This window comes from Apodemus sylvaticus, chromosome 12, assembly GCF_947179515.1.
Source record: "Apodemus sylvaticus chromosome 12, mApoSyl1.1, whole genome shotgun sequence".
In the NCBI taxonomy this organism is placed as follows: domain Eukaryota; kingdom Metazoa; phylum Chordata; class Mammalia; order Rodentia; family Muridae; genus Apodemus; species Apodemus sylvaticus.
In genome coordinates, this window is record NC_067483.1 from 102,300,599 (window position 1) to 102,323,056 (window position 22,458).

General features: G+C 46.6%; 1 protein-coding gene across 1 annotated transcript in view; it reads left to right on the top strand.

Moving 5' to 3' along the window:
• Window positions 1–2,107: 2,107 nt before the first annotated feature.
• Window positions 2,108–22,458, top strand: part of Plxna2 (plexin A2) — a 198,642-nt gene continuing 178,291 nt past the window's right edge. Inside the window, exon 1 of the mRNA XM_052200345.1 lies at window positions 2,108–2,643. The gene's annotated coding sequence lies outside the window, so the exon portion shown is untranslated. The remainder of the gene's footprint in view (window positions 2,644–22,458) is intronic.

Genomic DNA, 22,458 nt, shown 5'->3' on the forward strand with positions numbered 1-22,458 from the left:
TAGTCTCAGGTGGAGCTGACTAAAATGATGCTCCTCTCATTAAAAACATGGCAAAGTGTTCCAGAATCTGAGAGCACCTTCTTTTTATCTTCCTTAACAAAGAGGGTACTCAGAAATAAGAGGATAACAATCCTTTGGGTAAGGAAAGAAGACCCACTCATATGCAGACATAAACGATAATAGAGGAAGAATAAATGTGAAAATCACCTAGCATTTTATCAAAAATAAATGCTACAGCTGGATGGTGGTGGTGGTGGTGGTGGCGGCAGGGTTAGGGTTAGGGTTAGCGGCGGCAGGACAGCCAGGGCTACACAGAGAAATCCTGTCTCGGAAAAAAAACCTAGTTAGATAGATAGATAGATAGATAGATAGATAGATAGATAGATAGATAGATAGATGCTATGTAAATTCAAAGGACAAGATAGTTGTGTACCATGAAATTCAGATTCTTTGTGGCTCCAAAGGAAAAAATTGTCAACAGCAAGTCAAACTTACTGAAAACAAATTTTAGGCAATTAATGAATTGATTAGTTGAAGAGCTTTGAAATGAGGTAACTAGGTTTTGTTTTTAAGAATAGCTAATTGGATCAGGCATCCAGTGTGGTAGCATATGCTTTTGAGTCCAGCACTTGGGAGGCAGAAACAAACAGATTTTTGTGAGATCGAAGCCACTATAGTGTATGATAACTGAGTTCCAGGACAGCCAGAGTTACATAGTGAAGAAAACTAACCAACCAACCAACCAAAAAAAAACCCTCCACTCCAAAATGTCCCATGTCTCTAATATAGCTGACAAAAGTGATTCTCTCTTTCTCTCTCTTTCTCTTTCCCTCCCTCCCTTCCTCCCTCCCTCTCTGTCTGTCTCTCTCTCTCTCTGTGTCTCTCTGTCTCTCTCGCTGTCTCGGTCTCTCTGTCTCTCTCTGTCTCTCTCTGTCTGTCTGTCTCTCTGTCTCTGTCTGTCTCTGTCTCTCTGTCTCTCTGTCTCTCTGTCTCTCTCTCCCTCTCTCCTCTCTCTCTCTCTCTCTCTCTCTCTCTCTCTCTCTCTCTCTCTCTCTCTCTCTCTCTCTCTCTCTCTCTCTCTCTCTCTCTCTCTCTCTGCTAAGAATTCAACCACTGTTTTCATCCCACATCCTTTTTTCTTTTTATACCAGAGAAGCGTATGGCCACGAGAGGGCAGTAGGGGGACGATTGTCAGGCACTTTGACGTGTTGAGTAAACTTGGCCTTGGTTCAATCTCCATCAGGGAATTTGAAGACCCTGAGACCTTGCAGGGGTATAGCTTGCACAGGCCCTCGTGGGAAAACCATTGTCGCGGTTGCAGATACACGGACTATGAGCCAAGGAATCAAGACCCATGAGCGCGTGGAAGCAACCAGGACTGAAAATCCTCTTTTCTGAGGTTGTTAAAGTTGTCTTAACCTTCTAGCCATTACCCTCTGCCTCCAGTATGAGGTGGGCTCGCGAATCTGGATAATGCAAACGCTCCTGATCCTCTGGTTCCCACAGCACCCACCCGAGTCAACCCCTGCCCTACGTTCCCAGTGGAACAGGAAACCGGAGATGCAAAGCCAGGCTCCTCTTCAAAATGGAGAAATAATAATTATCAGCAACTTCAAACCTCTTTTAACAGCTCGTTGGCTTTCTAGAATTTGTAGGGTAGAGAAATTTGCTGTTCTGAAATCCGACACCCCATCTCAAGCCCATCAGCAATACCGGTCCCTCCACTCTCTACCCTAGCTCACAGGTGAAGAGGAAGGAGGGGAGGCTTTGCTTGGTGACAGCTGATGCCTTGCGAGGGAATGGGGTGTTCTCATCACTCTGAGCCCCTCCCAGAGCAGAGCCAGCTGGCTCACCAAGCCCCAAGACACAATTCCCTCAACCCTGGTACAACCTTTCTGGCCCCTTGACTACAGACAGTGTCTGGTGGTCCAAACTGAGCGAGGAGAACACCGGCAGAGCCATAGCTCTGCGGGTTCTTGGGTAGACAGGCTAGGGTATTCGTTCTGCGCGGGCGGGGCGCGTGGGCGGGGAGGGGGTTAACGCGGCCTCTATGTTAATGAGCTGAGCCGTAATATAGGAGGCCGGCTGAGGGCGCCGCCACCGGAGCCGAGCTGAGCCGCGCTGCGCGCAGCACTGTCCGCGCAGAGCCGAGCGGGGGCGGCGGGAGCAGCTGCCGGGATCCTTCAGCTGAAGACGAGCGATCAGATCTGGTGGACCCGTGAGCCGCGGAGAGCTACGGCCCGGTCGCAGACAGAGCTGGCAGCAGTTCCTGGAGGAAATAGGGCCGAGCGGGCCAGGAGCAGAGGGGAAGGAAGCGCGGGATCGCTGATGTCAGAGCAGCCCGGAAAGTCGTGTAGGAGAAACCTGAAGACACCCGGCTTTGAGCCGCCCCGGAGGGACGCTGCGGGACCCCACGCCCCTTCGCAACCCTGTCCCTGCGCGCGAGCAACCGGGACGAAGACGCGAGGAACCATTCGGGGGGCATCCCAGGAATACAGACAAGCGGGCGGCACGGGCCGAGGATTTTAATGATCCGGGGTTCCATGTGGACCTTGCTGCCCGTGTGACTCAGGTCCGGCAGGACTGGGCACACGCTGCCCTAGGCAACCGCCAGTCAAGCGGACGAAGACACCGCCGAGCTGGGTAAGCGGCGCCCTCCGCCCTTTCCCCGAGCGCGCTCCCGCGGCGGTTCCTCCGGCGCAGCCTCCCCAGGTCCCCTTGGGGTCCCGGCCCCGGCCCTGGCTTTGGTTGTGGCGGCGAGTATCCGCGCGTGATCCGCCACTTTCGCAGCTGCAGTCTCCCGTCCAGGTTTCCGGGCCATAGACTCCGGCGGCTCCGATGGTTCTGGCGCTCCGTGGCGCGCTTGTAGCGCGCACCTGCCGGCTGTCTGCAGCTCTGGGGAGCGCCTGAGCAGCGAGGTCGTCCCAGGGTTGGAACCCAGAGAGGGCCTTAGTGGCACTAGCGAGATAGACTGGGGCGACTATGGCCAGAGGCCAGTTGGGGGGCGTTCACCAGGCAGTGTAGTCCTGGGTGGCCGCTGGCCATTCCAGTGGTTCAGTAGATAGGGAATCATCTGGAAGGAGAAGGCGTCTTTTGCGCGCGTTCCAGGAGGCTGTGAGAAAGGGTTTGGAAGCACTGTGGTGGTTAAGTATTCCTGTCCCCATCCCCCATGGCATGGTGCCCAGCTGGGGCCGGCCCCCTTGGTTTGAGCAACAGTGGTGTTGGTTGAAGTGGGAGTTTGTCCAGAGTCCAAGAGGTTCCTTAAAGCTCATTTCCCTCCGTGTACTCTTTTTTGCTCTACCTCACGAAGTGATAGGATCTTAGAAAATTCCAGTTTCTTTTACTCATAGGTAGTCTTCATAAATGCTCATCTTGATCTGTATATCAAAAATTGAAAATGTCCTTCCCAGGGCCCTCAAAAATGTCCACCTGTTCAACATGACTCCTGCCCTAGGAGGAGCTACCTCCTCAAATAGCTCATGTAGAGATAAGAGGGAGAAAAAGCTGGGGCAAACTTGGGAGAGCAGGTCAGTCACTACCAATGGAAAGGAGAGCCGGTAGTTGTCCTTTAGTTCTGTGGAGAACCAAGATTGTAGACTGCTTAACTCCCTAGCCATCCATGTGAACGACAGAGGTGAATAGCTCTGGGGAATGAAGCTACCAGATGTCTCTGAAGGCCCATCTGTGGAAGATTAGACATTTTGAGACACAGCCATCCTTGCAGTGGACCTAGTCTGTACAGTTGAGGACCTGGGCTGGACCGCAGGCAATGCTGAGATGGCTGCTTTCAACAGACCTGGAGTCAGGTTCAGCTCTCTGCAATTCCACACAATAGCAGGCCCGTCGTACTGACTCTCTTTCCAGATCTTGAAACTTCATTCTTCCCTCTGGGCTGGCTCTGAATGTTGGGGTTTTCCAGTGAGAACCAATGTCCCCAGAAGAGCTTAGCCCTGGCTAGAGCAATTCAGCTGTTCCTAATTGAAATGCACAACTTTCTGTGCAATCTCCCTGGAAAACTCCTAGAGTTGCTAGCAGACCTCCATCCTCTGACCTCCAGGCAGGCAGATAGAAGAATTCATTAACTTCTCTTCTCCCCACAGAGCATCATTGGAAGTAATTACCTGTGATCTCTGCTGGGTGGCCTAGGGGTGGAAAATTGAGAGAGGGCAGGGAACCAAGGAAACAGAGTGGAATCTGGCCCTGTACCCTAGGAGGCTTGCTTTTTTGTCTTCTACCTGACACCACCTCCTCTTAGTGCTAAGCCCCCACCCATCCCACAACTTCCTCTACTGCCACTAGCTAGTATTACCTTCTTTTTATCTTTTTTGGATTCCTGTCCAAAAAAAAAAAAAAAAAAAAAAAAAAAACTATTGTTAATGGGGGTGGGGGACTGTGAAGACTGACTGACCTCTCTGTTCCCATACTATCCTCAGAAATTTTGCATTGGGAAAGGGGTAAATAGTCTTGAAAAACAATTAAAAGAACATGGCTTTTGACCCATGTACAGAGGGCACTCTGCTAAAAAGCGGCAAGCCCTGAAGTGACAATGACTTGGATGATTTTCCCTGCTTAGGTACAACCTGGAAAAGGAGTCTCAGCTGTACCCTTTTCATTGTTGTCAGGGCATAGGGACAAGGACCTTCACAGACTGGATTCAGGCAGGGGTGAAGAACAGCTGACCTTTTGACCTAAGACTAAAGGAAGAACAGACAATAATAACATGATCATCGCTCAAGGCTGTGCCACCCCAAGGCTGCTGGTCCCTATCAGAGCTGCCCTGAACATCCATCTCTCCTGTCCCTAGACTGTCAATGAAGGATTGCCCTCCATCATTCTTGACCAGAAGTTGTAGATGTGGTAGATGCTTAAGTTCAGCATCTGTTTTGCAGGAGCTATGTGCTCTAAATAAGGCTGGGAAGCCTCAAAGAACAGCCTCTACTAGGCCCCCTCTCCTGCTCACAAATACTCCTGATTATTCAGCTAATCTTTATTTCATGGGCAAGGAAACACAGGAGCAGGAGGGGAAGCCAGTGACATGCTTAAATACACAGGACAGCAGCTGGCAGGAGCTTTAAGCTTGCCAGCACGAGCAATCCCGAAATATTTCTGGTGCTGGAGTCATCACTGTAGAGCCTTATGGTTTCTATTCCACCTTGCTTTCTATGATTGCCTCTGGAAGATACAGGATTTGGTGTTGGGGAGGCAATTCCTATTTCCAGTCCCCCCACCTCCCCAGCTGTCTTCCTGTATTGCCACACAGCTGTCTCTGCACAGAGAGACTAGGGTACAATATACTTCTGTCCATCATGGCAAATGGAGAGGCAACTAGAGCCAACCTCCCTCCCAACCCCACGCAGATCATAAAGAGACAGGAACATTGTGTTACAGTCTGTTAACTGGAATAATCCAAGACTGCCTTCAAGGAAGCAAGAGAAGCAGGCTTTGAGGTGCTGGATGAAGTTTTTATAGCTAATATGTACAGTACCCCAACACTACCTTTCTCCCATTGCTACCCCCCACCCAGGGCTGTCTGTTTTTAGTTCATTCTATGTGAGTGTTCTGTTTCTCCCCATCACATATGCTCAGTTCAAACAATGATGAATGGAACTGATTCCCTTATGGGAAAACAGTTTTTTCACTTAGTTACAAAGATTTCATGCCTGATTAGAGCAAATGAGGGGTGGGTGTGCTGTCCCCTGCTTTTTTTTTTTTTTTATCATTTCTAAAGGTGAACCCCCTGTGGAGACAAAAAGAAAGGCAGTTCCTATGGGGTCAAACAGCTGGTCCCACCATGCCTGTTGGGAATGGCTGAAGGGGCCACCCCCTCTCTTCTGCTCAGTCTCCAGAATTCTTTGGGCTCCACTTCCTAGTATATGGGCAAATGGAACTCTACACAACTCATTACTCAATATTAAATTGGAGGGCAAGAGTAGAATCGAGAATTGTTTTTGTTGAGGATAAGGTCCCTATGGAGTTCTAGTATAAGATGAGAGAAGGAAGAGAGACTGGCAAGAAAGGCTTACGAATGAGCTCTTCAAGAAAGTTCCCTGCCTGCTCCAGCGTCTGGCTAATCATTATCCTGACTTGGTCTGGCCTAGTCTCTCATCTGGGTGGCAGGATATCTCTGGGAAGCCCTGAGAACCAGCAGGTGTTCCCCAGCAGTCTTCTCTTCTCTGAGCAGAGTGATTGGTGTTTCCCCTCCCTGCTGCCTTCCTATAGCCCCTAGCATAGTACCTGACCCATTCATTCTCCCCTCCTCTTCTTCAAGCACCCCCTCCTCTACCTGTCCTTTTGCCTAGGCTTTGCCAGCTGTTTACATGTCAGGGTGCAGTCAGAGACTGAAGAGAAGATAAGACCTGGGAGAGTTGAGAGGTCTGGCTTCACATAGAACCCCAAGCAATTTGGGTACAAATGGTTTTGGACATATAGATCAACCCATGAGACCAGTTTGTTTGAAAATAGGTTAGCGGGTGATAGAGGAGGGAGTTTGAACAAAGCCTCTTGTTCTTCCTACTGAAAGACTGGGTCACTAAAGATTCTGAATGCCTCTAGCCCCTGGTCCTGTTTTAGATATCTGAGGTTAGATCACTTGATCTCCACAAGGTCCTCCCAAAGCACTTGGCTCATCAGAGATGCCTTGCTGAACTCCACAGAAAAGCAAGTAGAGATGGAGCACAAAGCTCAAGACACAGGCATGAAGGCATGCCTGCCATAATAGAAGTCAGGATGTTATACAAGGTCTCAGATAAACAGAGAAACAGGCTGGAGACGGGGGAGATAAAGAAACTGACAGTGTGCTGAGATGGGAGAGCCAGCCACTGAGCCCCAGGCTCCTTCAGTGAGCTCAGAGCCTGAGGCTCTGGGATGCAGGAAGCCAAAGTAGCAGGTTTTCTCCACTAGAGGGGACTCTTCAAAACCACAGGTTCTGAAATACTGGCTTTTGTGCTTTTTCTTTTTAATTTTCTTTTTGGGGGGAGTGGGAGGGCTATATTGGAAACTCCCAGCCATTACTACCCAGAGACCACAACTGGAATGGCAGAGGGCAGAGCTGGAACTTTTCACCCGTTTGACACAGAGGAAGGAGATCAGAGGAGAGAAGGATCCAAGAAGTAAGGGTCAGCTTCATTATAAAGTGTTCACCAGGCTTACAGGGGAGACTAGTATCATAGGGAATGTATAGGTGCACGCATGCACATGCGTGTATGTGTGTGTGTGTGTGTGTGTGTGTGTGTGTGATTCCGAGAGGCCAGCCCCATAGAACTTGTCTGGGTATAGGGAGCTGAGAGAAGATTAACCCAGCCAGTTTATGTCTGGGTGGCTAGGGGAAGGGATATTATACTCAAGTCAGCAGGCAATTCAGTCCTGGATGTCTCATCAAGAGATTCTTGTCTTTTTTTTTTTTAACAGCAAGAAAATTTTGGCCCATCCCCAAGTACCTGTCACAGGCCCTCTCTCCTTTTCACTCCCTAGTGTGGATTTCCAGCCAGTCTCAGCAATGGCAACAGTGCTCTGAGAGAGACTTTTTTTTTTAAAAAAGACCTTTCAGGAACTAAACACATGTCAACGTTGTATCACTGACTTAATCTTTGTCTTCATATTCTCCCTGGGAGCCTGTCTCTGAATTCTAATTCCCCCTTTCATTTCGATAGAGGACAATATTGAGAGAGAACATGCACAGAGTGCAGAGGCTTCTCTCATCCGCAGAGATTATAACTGTCCAGTGGTAGATGGAAAAAATATTGAAGTTTGGGAATGGGCAGGGAATCAGAGATCAGTCCCCTCCAGGTCTGATAGTATCCCCCGATAATCTCAGCTTCCCTCTGGCTTAAACTTACCTAGGGACAAGAGTAGAGTGGAGGGAGGACACAGGGAAAGAAAGAAGCAAAATAAGATAAATGTGTCCTGTTATGAAAGTTTAATCCTGCTTTTACTTGCCTGAAATTACTTTCAGGAAGAGAGGAAAGGCAATAAATTCAACTTGTCTTTCAGAAGCAGGGTGGGGAGGGGCTATAGGGCATGGACTGAAGGAAAATTACTCTTCCCTTTATGACCCCCAACATGCATGTGTGTACATACATGCACAACACACACACACACACACACACACACACACACACACACCTCAGAGGCTTCCAGAGCCTTCTGGGAGACTTATTTCTGCCCTTCCCCACCTTCTGTGAAGACTCAGACTCACAGACTTTCTTTTTTATGTTTAGGCAGTCTACCTTGCAGCTTTGGTTTCTCCTTTGGGTGTTAAGAGAACATTACTTGAGTATTTGAGCTACTGTTTCTGCCCCTTATGGTAAACCACACAGACACTGAAAACAGGAATCAGAATCCATTCAGGTTTAAATAGCTGGAGATTGATCACTTGTATACTGCCAAAAATGTGGTAACTCAAAGCCCAAGGATAGAAGAGCGAAAGCTTCTGCCTTCAAGGAACCACAACCACAACATCTGGAACTGTGGGAGAGAACTGCATAAGCCACATAGTCCCAGGCACCAGTCAAAGAAGGCAGGGTGGGGTTAGCCACTTCTAGCCAACTTCTTCGCTTCCTGAAGAGAAGGGTGTTGCTCAGAGCTTGTACCCTGGTAGATTTCCGGGAGAAACTGGTTAATGTCTGAGAAATCCCAGGGTCCTGTTAGTAGGAGCCATATAATTCTACCTCCCTACCCTCTGCCCCTCCCCCATGTGTTTAGGCAGCACTGGAGTTGTTTCCTACAGCACCATTTCTCCAGCAAAGTCTGGAGAGGTTTTCCTGCTGCATTCCTCCCCAATATCCCAGAACTGGAAGTGTGGACACTAGTGTGGTTCAACAGGAAATGTCTGCTTGTCCCTCTTTCAGTCTGAGTGTCTTGAATGAATCCTGAGATGAAGACCAAGGAAGGCTAGCAAAGGGAGGTTAAAAGAAGGCAGATGTCAGCAATCTTGGGGACTCTAATCCCATTCTGGGAAGTAGAACTCCCTGAACCTTAGGTTGGGGGGGCCTTGTACTAAGGTGTTCCAGACTAAGAATAGGCCTGGGCTTCAAGAGACCTGAGAAGCCCTTATAGTTATGCCCTGGAACATCTGTGTGGGTATTCGAATGAGTTTCTCATGAAGAGGAGCCTGATAATCTATCCATTGTGAAGAATCTCTGGAGTTTAGGCTTGTACTATAGCTGGCAACTTGGTCTCTCAAGTGTCAACCCAATACATCTACTCTGCTGTGGATGGAGAGAACTTATGTGAGGCTCGCTCAGAGTGAGTAAGAGCATTCCAGGGACAGTTCAGACTGCTTGGGAAGCCACCATGACAACTTTACTGTAATCATACCAGGCACATGATCTTTCTAAGCAGGAGACAGGCAAGGAGAGGAGCAGTTTCAGAAAGGGTGGGTAGAGAGCTTTGCCTCCCTGTAGAGACAGAGGACCTACAGGCTGGCAAAGTGGAAGGGGATGTTGTAGCTTTGAAGTTTTTTCTTGCTTCTAAAAGTGAAAGGTCTCTACTGAGCTGAATAAATATTACACTGGCCTCTGACCTCCCACCTTTCCTGTCTGTCCCAGACCCCCCATTTCCCCCTCTTCACTATCTTTGAACGGAACAAAAAAATACCTGAAGGAGAAGAGCCTGGTTTCTGAATTTCCTGAGAGACCATTTCTCAGTAGAAACCAGACTCCTTCCTCATCCTGAGCCAGCAGAGCCCTACTCTGGGTTTCCACTTCCAGTCTAAGTGCTGGTGTTTCTGTGGGTGTCCAGAGACCTAGAGTAGGATGTCTGATCCCCAGCCTCAACCTGCCTGGAGCTTCCCAACTTAGTCTTTCACTGTTAGTAACAGAAACCTGCAGCACCAGGACTTCTGTGAGATACCCCTAGGTTCTGTAAACACCCCCAGGTTTATCCAGAAGTATGAAGTTCTTATCTGAATACCCAGGCAGCAATCCCTCCAGGTTTTCAACTCAAGCACCCAGAGAGTAATATGAACCACATGTGTAGCTGGGACCAGGAAGCCTCACACAAAGGGTGTGAGGCCTACTAAGAGCCAGACAGATGGCCAGGAAGAGTGTGGCATCACACAGGCTCCTGCCACATAAGAACAAAGGAGGAACAAAGGGTTTCCCTTCACACTTTCTGCACCCTTCCTGAGGGCTTCTCACCTGTTGACTGCTCCATATCTCCATTTGCTCCCTGGTAGCAGGAGGGAGAGGGGAGCATGTTGACACTCTGGTGAGCTGATTCCTCCCTCCCACCCAGTACCTCTGTCTCTGTGCATGTGGTAGGGTTTGTTTGTTTGTTTGTTTGCTTGCTTGCTTGCTTGTTTGTTTGGGGAATGTTCAAGAGCTTTCATTTGTCTGTGCTTCTGGAGCTAGGCAGAAGATGCGTTAAGGGAGTTAGAAAAATGATGAGTGCTGCCAACTGGAAAAGTTATTCTAAAATCTAGAGCAGAGTAAAACCAGGGATGTTCTCAATTTATTCACACATACACACACACACACACACACACACACACACACACATGCCATAGTCTCTCTATATTTATTTAGAATTTTCTAAAAAGGCAAGATCTTAAAGAAAATTTGTGTGTTAGAGCATAAAGAGCCAGATACTCAGTGGAATCTGGAAAGAGGAAAAACCCATGGTAGCCCTGGTGCTGAGGCCACAGGCATTGTTTATGACTGGCATTTAAATATGGGAGTTGAGAAACACTTTGCTGTGTTTGGGGTTTTTAGTACCCTCTACTCTTAGGAGTAGAGAAGGACCTGGTCTGAGAGGGGGTCAGTTGGCATTGTTCTGAGAGTCAACCTCCAGAAAAAGAATGGCAGTTTAGTTCCTTGGTTTCAGATTCCTGGATGTAGTTAGGAGGTGCTGTCTTACACAGAAATGGATGTGCACAGGAAAAACACAATAGGAAGAGTGTTGGCAGGTCCAGAGGGCCCAAAGGCTTGGGTCCAATCCATGGCCTTTACCCACCATTGGCCATGCCATGTAACACAGCTGGGGGAAAGCATCAGCTGTCATCTCTTAGACTTGCACACTGTCCTCTGGCCAAGCTGGGAGAGGGCCTCATTCCTTGTTGGAGTATAGCACATGGGAACATTATGTTGAAAAGATATCCCTGCATGCTTGGCAGTACAATCTAAAAGCCTGCTTGAGAAAATGGAAACAGGCATGACATGATGCCTCAATTCTCTTTACTAAACATGAGCTGCAAAATGAACAGGTGTGATATGTAGAACACTTGGGAAGTATGCCTGAGTATTTGAAAATAGCTTTAACACAAGTTCAAATAATAGCTAAGAAACCCAAGCCCAAGCTGAATGGTAGATTGTCCTGCATCACACAGAAAGTCATTATTCACCGTACTTCCTGCCCACTAGCCTGCATACTTTACCACATCTCTCTCCAGCCTCTCGCTGCCATCCTTTACCCAGTTACATGCTCATCTCACTATTCCTGGGTTTGGCTAGACACACAGCTCATGATGAAGCAGTATCCTCAGGAGAACTCACCATGCCTCTTTTCTGCCCATCTGCTGGCCTTTAGCACACATCCACAGTTCCTACTGGCACTGAACAGTGTGGGGAGAAAGACTCCCCCTCTTTTCAATAGCTCCAACCAGCTTTCCTCCATCCATCTCCAGTCTTGCTATTTGCACAGTCAATGGCTCTGGCAAGGCCAGGCGGCCTTTCCCTCCTGAGAGGCACTGTGGGCACTGTTTGTGTTTCGGTCTCTATAGACTCAGCATTCACAACTTGAAGAGGCTGAGACAATGACCCCAGCAGCTGCCTGCAGACTGCTGGCTGGGAGGCACAGACCAAGAGCTCTGACTCTCAGGGATCTGCCTGCAAAGGGGCAAGAGGCAGGGAGTGTCAGGCCACCAGGGTTATGCCCTTTGCACCTGTGAGCTTTCCCAGGCAGCTGTGCCTGGCCTTGAAGGATGGGGATGGATGTGGAGGAGGGGATAATCAGAGGACTGGTTCATATTTCTAACTTCTGCTACACACCCCCTAGATTGTTGTTACAGTGCTCTCCTAACTATGCTCTGAAGCCTTGGGGGTAAGGAGTTAAGGGAAGTGAGGGGCATGACTGCTGGTTTGTACAGTGGAAGGACCAAAACACTGATCTAGAGAGGAAGGAAAGCTTAGTCAGGGATCCGTTCAGATAGGGAAATGTGCTTTATAAGGAGTTTGAACATGGAACCAGCTAATTCAGTTTGATTGAACAAATGTTTATAGAATACGAGCCAGGGACTAAACATGATGGAAGGAAGGTAAGTCACCCCTCTGGCTCTCATGATATGAGTGGGGTAGGAGAGCATGAACATACAAACAATCATTCTATATGTGTGTGTGTGTGTGTGTGTGTGTGTGTGTGTGTGTGTATGTGTGTGTATATGTATATGCATATGTATATGCATATGTATATAGTGGAAAATGGAAGAGAGACATGAACTAGAGATATCCAACTCAGGCAGAGGCCATCTACAGAGGACAAGATCTACATCATTTGGAGAAGCAAGCAATAGTTCAAAGATAACCAGGTCTCCAGTAATGAGTTGTTTTTTATAGATTAAAAAACAAGCAGATGTAATATGTAGAATGTTTGGGAAATGTTTCTGCATATTTGAAGGGTGGGTCAGAAAAGCTAACTAGTTGATTACTGAGTTCTCTATCCACTTCTGGCCCTGCAGGCTGGAGTCCCTTGCTTTGTTTGTCAGCAAATTCACTGGAGGAAGGACTATAGAGGAGAACAGGGTAGTTTCAGGTCTAAACAAATGACCCACAGCTACTAATCATAATTCCCAAGTGGAATTAGTACTCACAACTTTGTTACCATAGCTGGCCTCAGAGCAGGGTCCTAGGAAGGCTGGGCTAGGATTAACCCTGGTTTCCCCTGGAGCCAGAGCACTACTAATCATGTTAAAATTAGCACTCTCTTTACATGCAGGGGCAGAGCTGCTGAACTGAGGTTTGGTCAATTCTCGGCTAGCACAGCTCTAACTTCTAATCACTGTCATAAACAGGACTGAAGCAGCTGCTCACTCCAGTCTATTATCAGCTTGGTTGGAGACAGAGAAATTTAAATGACAGTAAGATGCTTAGCAAAAAAACGAAAGTCAGTGTTAAAAATAAAGAAAACAAGACAGCTTGTTTCATTGAAATAGAAGAGTTATTAAACAGCCCTGAATTAATCAGTGATCTGCCATGTCTGGGGATAGAAGAACCAGAGGTGGGGCTCAGAGCTAGGAGACTTGAGTCAGGGAAAGAAGCCTCCAGGGCAGTAGGCAGGATCTGTTGCAATTTACCCCGACTGCAGAGACATAGTGGTCTTCAAAAGGGAGCTGGCAGCAGGTTTCCTGCCCACAGGGATGGTCAGGCTGAGGAGGGAGAATTTGGCACACTAGTCTCAGAATGCATTCATTAGCGCTTCTGGGCTCTTTCATCTACCAACACCCATGCAGCTCCTGGGGTTGTCAACAGGGCTCAGAGACCTCAGCCTTACTTCCCATCAGCTAGACCTGGGCAAGAGCCAAGTGGCATTTGATGGCTGGTCAGCAGCTCTCAGAGGTTCCCAAGAATTCAACTCAGTGACAGCTTTTAAACCCAATCACCATTCACAAAGGATGGTAGCAAGGTATACCCAACTCTAGACACAGTGTTTCCTACCCAGAACTGTATGGGGACCCCTGAAGAAGATAATTTCTTCTTGGAAATAGCAGTTAGTGACACTCACTTGGAACTCCAGGTATCAGATAAGCAAGATGGTCTATGTAACTCTCCAAGCTCAGAGTCCATGTCCTTCATCCTTGCATGCCTAGAATCTTAACCAAAATAGTTAACCTGGACTATCCTCCAGTCTTATTGCCTGTGAAGCAGCAATGCTAAGGCCATTGGCTCTCACAAACCTGCATGAGGGACATAACAATGGGGTGACTGTCTTAAGAAACAACAGTCACTTTTCAACATGGAGTCCCTTGGAGACTTGGAACAACACATAAGGAAGGTTTTCTGGAAGGGTTTGAATATGTCTGGGAGAGAGCTGGCTTGTACGCACACATGGAGTGAAGGGAGCACATCCATGCACAAGCAACGCCTGGGAGTAATACACTGGATCTCCAGCCTATCGCTGCAGGGGCATTTTCTTTGCTCTTTGACCTCCACATTCTTTCTCTTCACCCCTGGCTCCCCATCACTCCAGCTACCTCCTGGCTGTTTACTCTTTTCCAGACTTCTCTCTCACACCCCATTCATCATCCTGGGCCAGATTTTTCTAGTCCTCACTGGGGAGTTCTTTTCATCCCTCACAACCTCAGGTTGTGGCCCAAGACTTTGAAGTGTCTGTCTAGAGATGATAATGTCTCAGAGGTCTCCAAAGTATGTTTCTCTGTTCCCCTCACTGCAGGTAGTGAGGAGTCTGGATACCTGTGTATTTTGGCACAGATGAGGTTCTAAAATAGACAGATTTCTGCCAGGAATTCCACCCACCCCTACATTTCCATCAGTTACTTTTAGCTAGCTTCATGATACCTCCTATGCTGGAAATGTGTATGTGAACTTGCCTGCTACCTTAGACAGGCAGCTTGACAGTATCTGTTCTGCAAGAGTCAGCCTTAAAGGAAGAGATAATAAGGACTGATGGTGGGCAGGAAGGCGCTGTTTCATTAGCCTCCTTGAGAAAAACTGAAGACTCCTATTCTAAGGCTGGGTCTTGATTCAGGAAAAACACACACACACACACACACACACTGGGAAAGAGAAGCTAAGAAAATAGGATGAAAGAGAAATTCTTTATTCATGTAATGAGCAAACCCTGTGTGGAAGAGGTTGGGGAATGTGAGATTCTGCCTGCTGGGCTGCCATCTCAGCACCTCCTCTGCCTCTTCCTTGTGATATTGACATCTAGTCTTCCTTCCCATTTTGACTCATTCAGAGACCATGAGGGTGTGAGAGGGGGGCCAAAACATGGTGCAACCAGAAGACTTCCAGGTGATTAGAGACCTGAGGTAAGTAGGGCAGAAAGGAGAGGGCCTGCAGCATTGATTCAGTCCAAGAGGGCTAGGCCTCCAAAGCAAAGTTCTAGATGGTAACCTATCACCCAGTCTGGAACATAGCATCTTGGTCTATAAGAAATCACCCATTGACCTTTGAACAGCCACTAATGCCTATGGAATGGTGAACAGTGTTTCTTACAAAACAGAAACAGTAGTGACTAGTGTTAACTCAGAGTTTACAAAACAAGTCATACCCTTGTCTCCTTGATTCTTACTTCAACCCTGTTAGGTGTCTTTTTACAGAGAGGAAAGTAAGGTTCTCTTCTTCCAGAGGTTCAATAACATGTGCAAGGTAACCCAACCAGAGAGGGTAAGATTTGAGCACAGCTCTGTCTCCAAATATCATGTATTTTTTATGCAGCAGTTATTCTAAGCAAGTACCATAGGGAGTTGCAGCAACCTCCTTACAGACATGTTCTGCTCTGAACCTTCCTAGGGCACCTTCCCTTCCCTATTCTGTTCTTGATCACATCATGTGGCCAAACTGCCATATTTTTATTACTATATACTTGTATTATTCTGTGGGCTATGGCTCTGGAGTTCTTTGCTGAGACTTTCTGCACAAGCTGACGTGATCCCTTCTTTCTCCTTCTGACCACTTTCTCCACCCACCCAGTGACTCTCTTCCATTAGTTCAAGGTGAACAACAGCTTGGTTCCTTACAAACTGTTCCCATACTTCTCCATGAGCTCCAAATGATCAGTTATAGTAAATCTTTGAACCAAGCATGATAGATAGATCAAACCATTCCTCCATGAAGACTTATCAGGGATATTGCCAGCTGAGAAACACTAAACAAGTGCTCATTTCCTTTTCTTTACTGCTCAGGATCAGACCAAGTGCATTTCTGAGTGAAAGGAACTTGCTTGCCCACCTTGCCAGCAGTCTAGCAAGTACCAAATATAAGTCCAGCCTTCAATGTCTGTCTCAGTAAGGAGACAGGATGTTGTCACAAACAAAGGAGTCTATACTGCACTTTGATGGGAGCATAAGTAGGTGCTGAAACCAGCATTTCCCACTGACTTTAGATGACTGGAAGAGCTGTGAAAAGTAGGCTGGGCTTGGAGAGGTGATGCAGAATTTGAAGGTGGGGGATTTTAGAAGAGAGCTCCACAGAGGAGGAAACTGAGCCAAGGATTGTAGGAATTCTATTGGAAGTAAAATCACTCTTACAGAGGTAGTCAATAATGTCAGGAGAAAAAAAATCCAGCAGGAGGGACAGGGTCTTAGGCATCCAGGGGTTGGAGCCTTTCTGGGCAAAAATAGGGAGCTGTGCCAAGTATTTCCAGGGTGAGTCCCTCATCTTGCCCATGTGCCTGGCAGCATGAGCCAAGGGATCTGAGAGACAGGACCACTTGCAGGATGTGTGACTCTGGGTCTTAGCTGCAGGTGGCTTCCAATAGAGTCTGCCACAAATGAAGGCCTGAGTGGTGATGGTATGTCTATTATACAAATACTATCCCAGGGAAGGCAGTACTATGATCAGGGGAGAAGGCCACCCTTCTGGACTTGGGAAGCTATAGCTTCTGGATATGGACAGACATCCTAAATCAGCAATAATGATAGCCACTGTTCCTAACATAAGGCAGAAGCATTAGGGATGGAACAAGTTCCTTTTTCCTGGAACTCATCTGGCCTTAGGCCACAAAGGGCAGAATGAATGGTCTGTAAAAAGAAGCAGGAAGTCCTTCACCTGGTCTGGAAAGGCAGGGTGGGGTAGGTTGGAAGATTATGCTTTTAGAAGAAAAAGCTGTGGCAGACTTAGGGGTCATATCCATGAGTCTTGTAGTCAATGGAGAATGGAGTGGTAGGTGAAGTGATAGCCTAGTACTCTGGCTTTTTCTTTCCTGACCTTTTGTTTCTCCTCTCTCCTGCTGGTGTGGACTAAAATTATGTCATTCATTTTCTGAAAACATTATGTTTAAAGGCAGCATAATATAGTATTATGTAGAATAACTGCAATTTGTTTCATCACTGAAGTAGGAGATTTTTAACCCTGCTTTCCTGCTCCATTTCATTCCTGCAAGAGATGCAGACTTTCCCTATATGGTAAAGAAGGGCAGAAAGAAAAAATGCTCTCTCACTCTCCACTAGATCAAATGGAGTTGCTCTGAAAGGTGACTGCCTGTCCTCAAGGCTTTCACTATAGAACACTCTAGACCCTTCCTGTATCTGAGGTTAGCCCCAGTCGAATCCTGCTCTCTTACTATAATAAATGACCACTTAGGGTAAGTTTAAAGAGGACCATATAGCTTCCAATAAAATACTCACTGGGGTTTATTTAATGTTCCGGTGAATTTTACCAGACTTGTAATAAGAGGGTTTGACTGAAAGTAAATTTTAGAAATGTAGTCACTTGAAAACACTGGGGTAAACACATTGGCCATGTAAAGCTCTGTCTTCTAGCTGAGGATACCACCTAAGTTTCTCTCTTGGCTTCTCAGTTTGGCTCCATTTGCTAATTGTAGATTACCTATGAACCTTAAGATAGTAAGACTCCCAGTAGCACAGGAAACATAGCTGGTAACTAATAAAGAATAGCAGTGGTGGATACTCTTTATTAGTTTCATTTCTATGGTCATCCTACTCATGGTCCTTACACTCTGATGTCTCCTAACAATGAATTTGACCTAGCAAGAATATAGTCCCATGCTTATATTTCATTCCCTTTGGAAAGAGACTGGGAATTGCTTTTCCTGTGCTTTAACCTAGTAATGCTTATCAGAGCAGCAACTCACTGCTAAGATGATGTCAAGATGTCTATATCAAGGGAGCAATAGACTACCTTCTCTTGCCCTCCTTAGTCCGGAGGATGGGTGTACTCCCAGGAGCAGCTTCCACAGCTTTAGAACATGCTAATGTACCCTGATTCTTTCCAGCTAGATGAAAGATTCCTTTAGCAAAGCAGGCTTTCCCCTGTCCTTTCCCCAAAGGGGGTTGAAAAAGGCAGAGCCCCCATGAAGGGGGGGCAGGTTGGGTGGCAGGAAAGGCAGCTGGTTGAAATTGATTGCTCCTGTAGTTTAGTTAATACCATGTAGCTCTCTCAGCTCTGCCCTGGAGGCGACCTTTAGATAATAAAGGGAATTCTGGGAGATTTCTGACAGGCTCATGACATATGGGGCAGGTCTGCAAGGTCAGGCAGTGTATCTCCCTGCCCCTGGCCCAGGATAATGAATCTTGTTTTGACTTTGTAAAGCTATCCCAGCCAGTATCCCAGAAAGAAACATTAGCCCCACCTCCCAGTCCCATACCAGTCCCTCACATGAGTGCACATCTTGGGACCCTTCATAAGTCAGAGATACAACTCCAAACTTTTGATAGCTTATTCGAGGAAATGACAAACAGTGGGCTTTTTTGCTAAGACCACAGGGGATCTGGTGTGGTTTCCAGGACTCAAACAGAACCCTCAGAGAAACCTGGGGATAAAAGCAACAGAAACCCTTCCCTGGTGTGATGGCCAGTGGTTCTGGGTAGAAGTGGAGGGTGGGAGCAGGAGAGGACCAGGGAGGAAAACTTACTCCAGCAAAAGAGCACATATTAGCAAATCCTGGAATTTATCCCAAAGTCTGCTGCAGAGCAGTGGCTCTTTTGTACACTGCTTAGGGCAGGTAGGAGGAAAGACACAGTTTGCCACTCACAGATCTCCAGAACAGAATACCTGTTCAGCACCATGTATCACTGCATTCACTACTCCTAATGGTAAACATGAGTCACACACACACACACACACACACACACATACACACACACACACACATACACACACACACACACACAGAGGGGGGGAGGGAGGGAGGGAGGGAGGGAGGAAGAAACACTAAAAAGTAAAGATGCCCATGCTAAGAAGTTCAAATACATGATGACTCTTCCCTGATAATGGTTGACTCTGCTGTAGCAAAGAGTCCCAGGGTATTGGAATCAATGATAGATATGTTTTGGGGTGATCTAAAAGCTGGAGGATCTAGTTTTCAGAGGTGTTGCTCTCAGGGACTATGAAAGAAGACTGTGTTCCAGGTCTCTGTTGTCAGTAAAGAGACAATAACTTCTCCTTAAATATCTTAAATTGTCTTTCCATGTATGCCTAACTCTCTATATCTACATTCTCCTCCCCCATTTCTACAATTTTTTTTTCGTTTATGTGCATTGGTGTTTTGCCTGCATTTATGCCTGAGTGAAGGTGTTGGATCCCTGAGAACTGGAGTTTCAGACAGTTGTAAGCTGCCATATGAGTGCTGGGAATTGAAGCCTGGTCCTCTGGAAAAGAAGACTGTGTTCTTGACTGCTGAGCCATTTCTCTATCCCCCTACACTTTCCTTTCAGTGGATATACTGGACATATTGATTGAAGCCTATCTTCATATCCTTACATTGATCTGATTAGTGAAGTAAAGATCCTTTATTCAAATACATTTACAAGTCTTTGATACATTCTAAAGTTTGGATAAGACCTCAACATGGAAGATTAGACACAATTGGGCCATAACTCATTATCCTATTCTTCTGGCTTGAGCTGAGGCCCCTCGATAGCACCTTGTTCAGCCTCTCTCCAGTATCAAAGAAGAACAGTTTGATGGAATCCCAGGGATTTTGAAAGACTGGAGCAGGACACCATGCAGGACAGGCAACCCACTGTTGCTCTCTGCCTTGCCTCTAGCTTTTTAGCTATGGAGACTGCATCTAGTTTAACCCCCACTCCATCTTTGAAAAAAAAAACTGAGGTTCCATTTTCCTATAAAGAGAAATAAAGGCTGAGTAATTACTGTTATCCCAAGTTGTCTAAAACTAAACAGGAGGGGCTACAGTACCACTCTGGCTACCTTCTTTGGATATATGAAGAAATCAGAGCCCTGATTTCCTCCCCCACCCCCACCTTTTCCTCTCTTCCCTGCTCTGGGCCAGGACTAGCCACTTAGCTTCGAATAACACTGGAGTCTCTGAGGAAAATGACATCCCAGTAACGAAGCACATGCAGCTGGTGCAGCAGTGACATCTAAATTGTTCCTTTGGTCCTGTTATTTTCTATAGGAAATTCTCCTTCTTCCCTCCTCCCTCCCCCTCTGCCTTTAAATCTCCTGCATAAAATACGCTAATAACAATCTTGGTGTCTCTGTGTGAATGACAGCTGAAATAAGAAAAAGACTAATCGTACCTCCTGCAGTCCTGTCACCAGGAGATTCATTGAGCCTTCTCCCCACCCCATCACATTCCCTCTCCCCTCCCCCATTCTCCCTTTCTCCATGTTCTCTTCTCAATGAGAATCATGGCCATTTGAATAATAATATTATAGACTCCATCAGGGTGACAGTAGGGAAAAAAATCAGCTCAAACCCATGATTATTCCTTCAATCTAATAATTATTTAAATACCAGATAACTTCTTTCACTCTAATTGAGGCCTTTCAGCCATCAGTGTCCCCAGGGCCTTTGGAGTCACATTCTTGCTCACTTTGTGCTGCTTACCAACAAGACTGGACTAGCCTGAGGTTGGTGCTGCAATACCAGCTTGGCCCACTATGAAGGAGGACATCCTTCTCTCCTTCCATTGTACTTCAGATGAAAAAACAAAACCAAGGGAAGATTGGGTAAGATATGCATCAAAATCTGTGGTTTAGACATTTCTTCCTCCTAGATTTTAATTCATTGAAACCTGAAGCTCACTGAGGCCTTCTGACATCACAGGTCCAAAACCCTGCCTCTAGCTATCCCTTGCCAGCCCTCTAAGATACCCTACTTTAAAAAATCTCTACAATCTCTTCTGCAGTCTAGGCCAGGAATAGGTTGTCTGTAGATCAGATCTCCCTTAATATCTTACCTCAATCAAGTTTAGTGGCATACTCCTTTGATCCAGAGGCAGGTTGAAGTCCAGGCCAGCTTCATCTATGTAGTGAGTTCTAAAACACCCAGGGATATGTAGGAAGACCCCATCTCAAACAGAAAACAAAAATATCTTCAGTCTTTTTTACTGCAGCTCTTATTCTCTTGGAAGAGGGAGTTTTTTGTTTTGTTTCTTTTTCTGCTGAGAGTAAATATGACCCAGCTGAGAAAGTATGTATAACCTAAAGAGGTAAGACTCTGAGGATATAAGAGCTCCTAAGACAGAAACTAGATGCAATTTCTGGTTATGACTTTTGCCTAGCCATGACTAGGCTAGAGAAGGTCAGAGGAAGCCACTGCCTAGGACTAGAAAGGTACCATTCTAATTATATCTTTTGAACTCCTTCCCCTTGAATCCTAGGGAGTTTTGGGAGGATCTGTCTCAAGCATCAGCTCTTGGTCCAAGTCTCCCACCACATTCCCTTCTGCCATGTGTTGAATCCAACATTGGAAGATACCTTCTGTCCTCTAGACAGCACAGCCTCCAGGCAGAATATAACCAGTTCCCAGGACTCACTTCCTACATTTAGGGAAGAACTCTTAACTTTGTGTTGCAAGACAACCTGTCCCTAAGATTTTGCATCATTCTGTACAAATAAATTTTTTTCCTGTAGAGTTTTGCTTTTTCATCCATGGCAGATTAGAGTAACCTTAAAATGTCTTTCACTGCCCCTCCTGAAGCAAAGCTCTTAAAGTTCATCTGACTGAAAAGGAGACCCAAAAAGGGGACAGATTATCCTCTGTCATGAAAAAGAAGGAGGAACAGGTGGTCTCTGTGCTACAGATGTGTTTGGCCCTCTTTCCATTCTGATCTTCAGGGTCCTGCTGTGTACGCCATTCATGATATTCAGTAGAGCATTGGTCAACATAGACATCACTACTGCTGTGTTGAAAGTGAACGCTGTACTGTGCTGCAAAGTGGCAATGACAGCAGTAATGGAAAGGGTGGAGATGGTGAAGTCTATCAACAGTGTGATGGTGCTAGAGGTGACTGATGGAGAGAAATTGTTAAGGCCTATCGGTACAATGGTAATGCTGGGGGCTACAATCATGACAAGAACAACAATGATGGAGAGGGTGGGGATGCTGGTGCTACCCATGGGTACTGTGGCATATCTAGCATGTACTTTTACTCCATTGCAAAGTTCTATACAACCATAACTCCTGCTGCCACCACCTCCTCTGAGGTAAGGGAGGTCAATGACAACATGGAGGCAATATGCACCTAGGCCTTCTGGGAAGACAACAATGGTGGGAAAAGGTAATCCTGCATTGAGCTGAGCTGGAAATGCCTCACCTTCGCTTTCTTCCTGGATAGTCACTGACTTTTTGCCAGCTGGTCAGGAAGGTATCAGATGCCTTAAGTGGCTGTCACCAGCACCTGCTGCCTAGATCCTAATCAGTGAAATGGTGTCATCAGACCTGCAAATAAAATATTTAATGGCACTTGCTTTCCCCAGAAGCAAGTGTGAACTCTGCTTGGTATCACAGTGTCCATGAGGAAGACGTTGGTCACTCAGAAGTCTAGGACAGTATATCCCTGCTTGAGAACTAG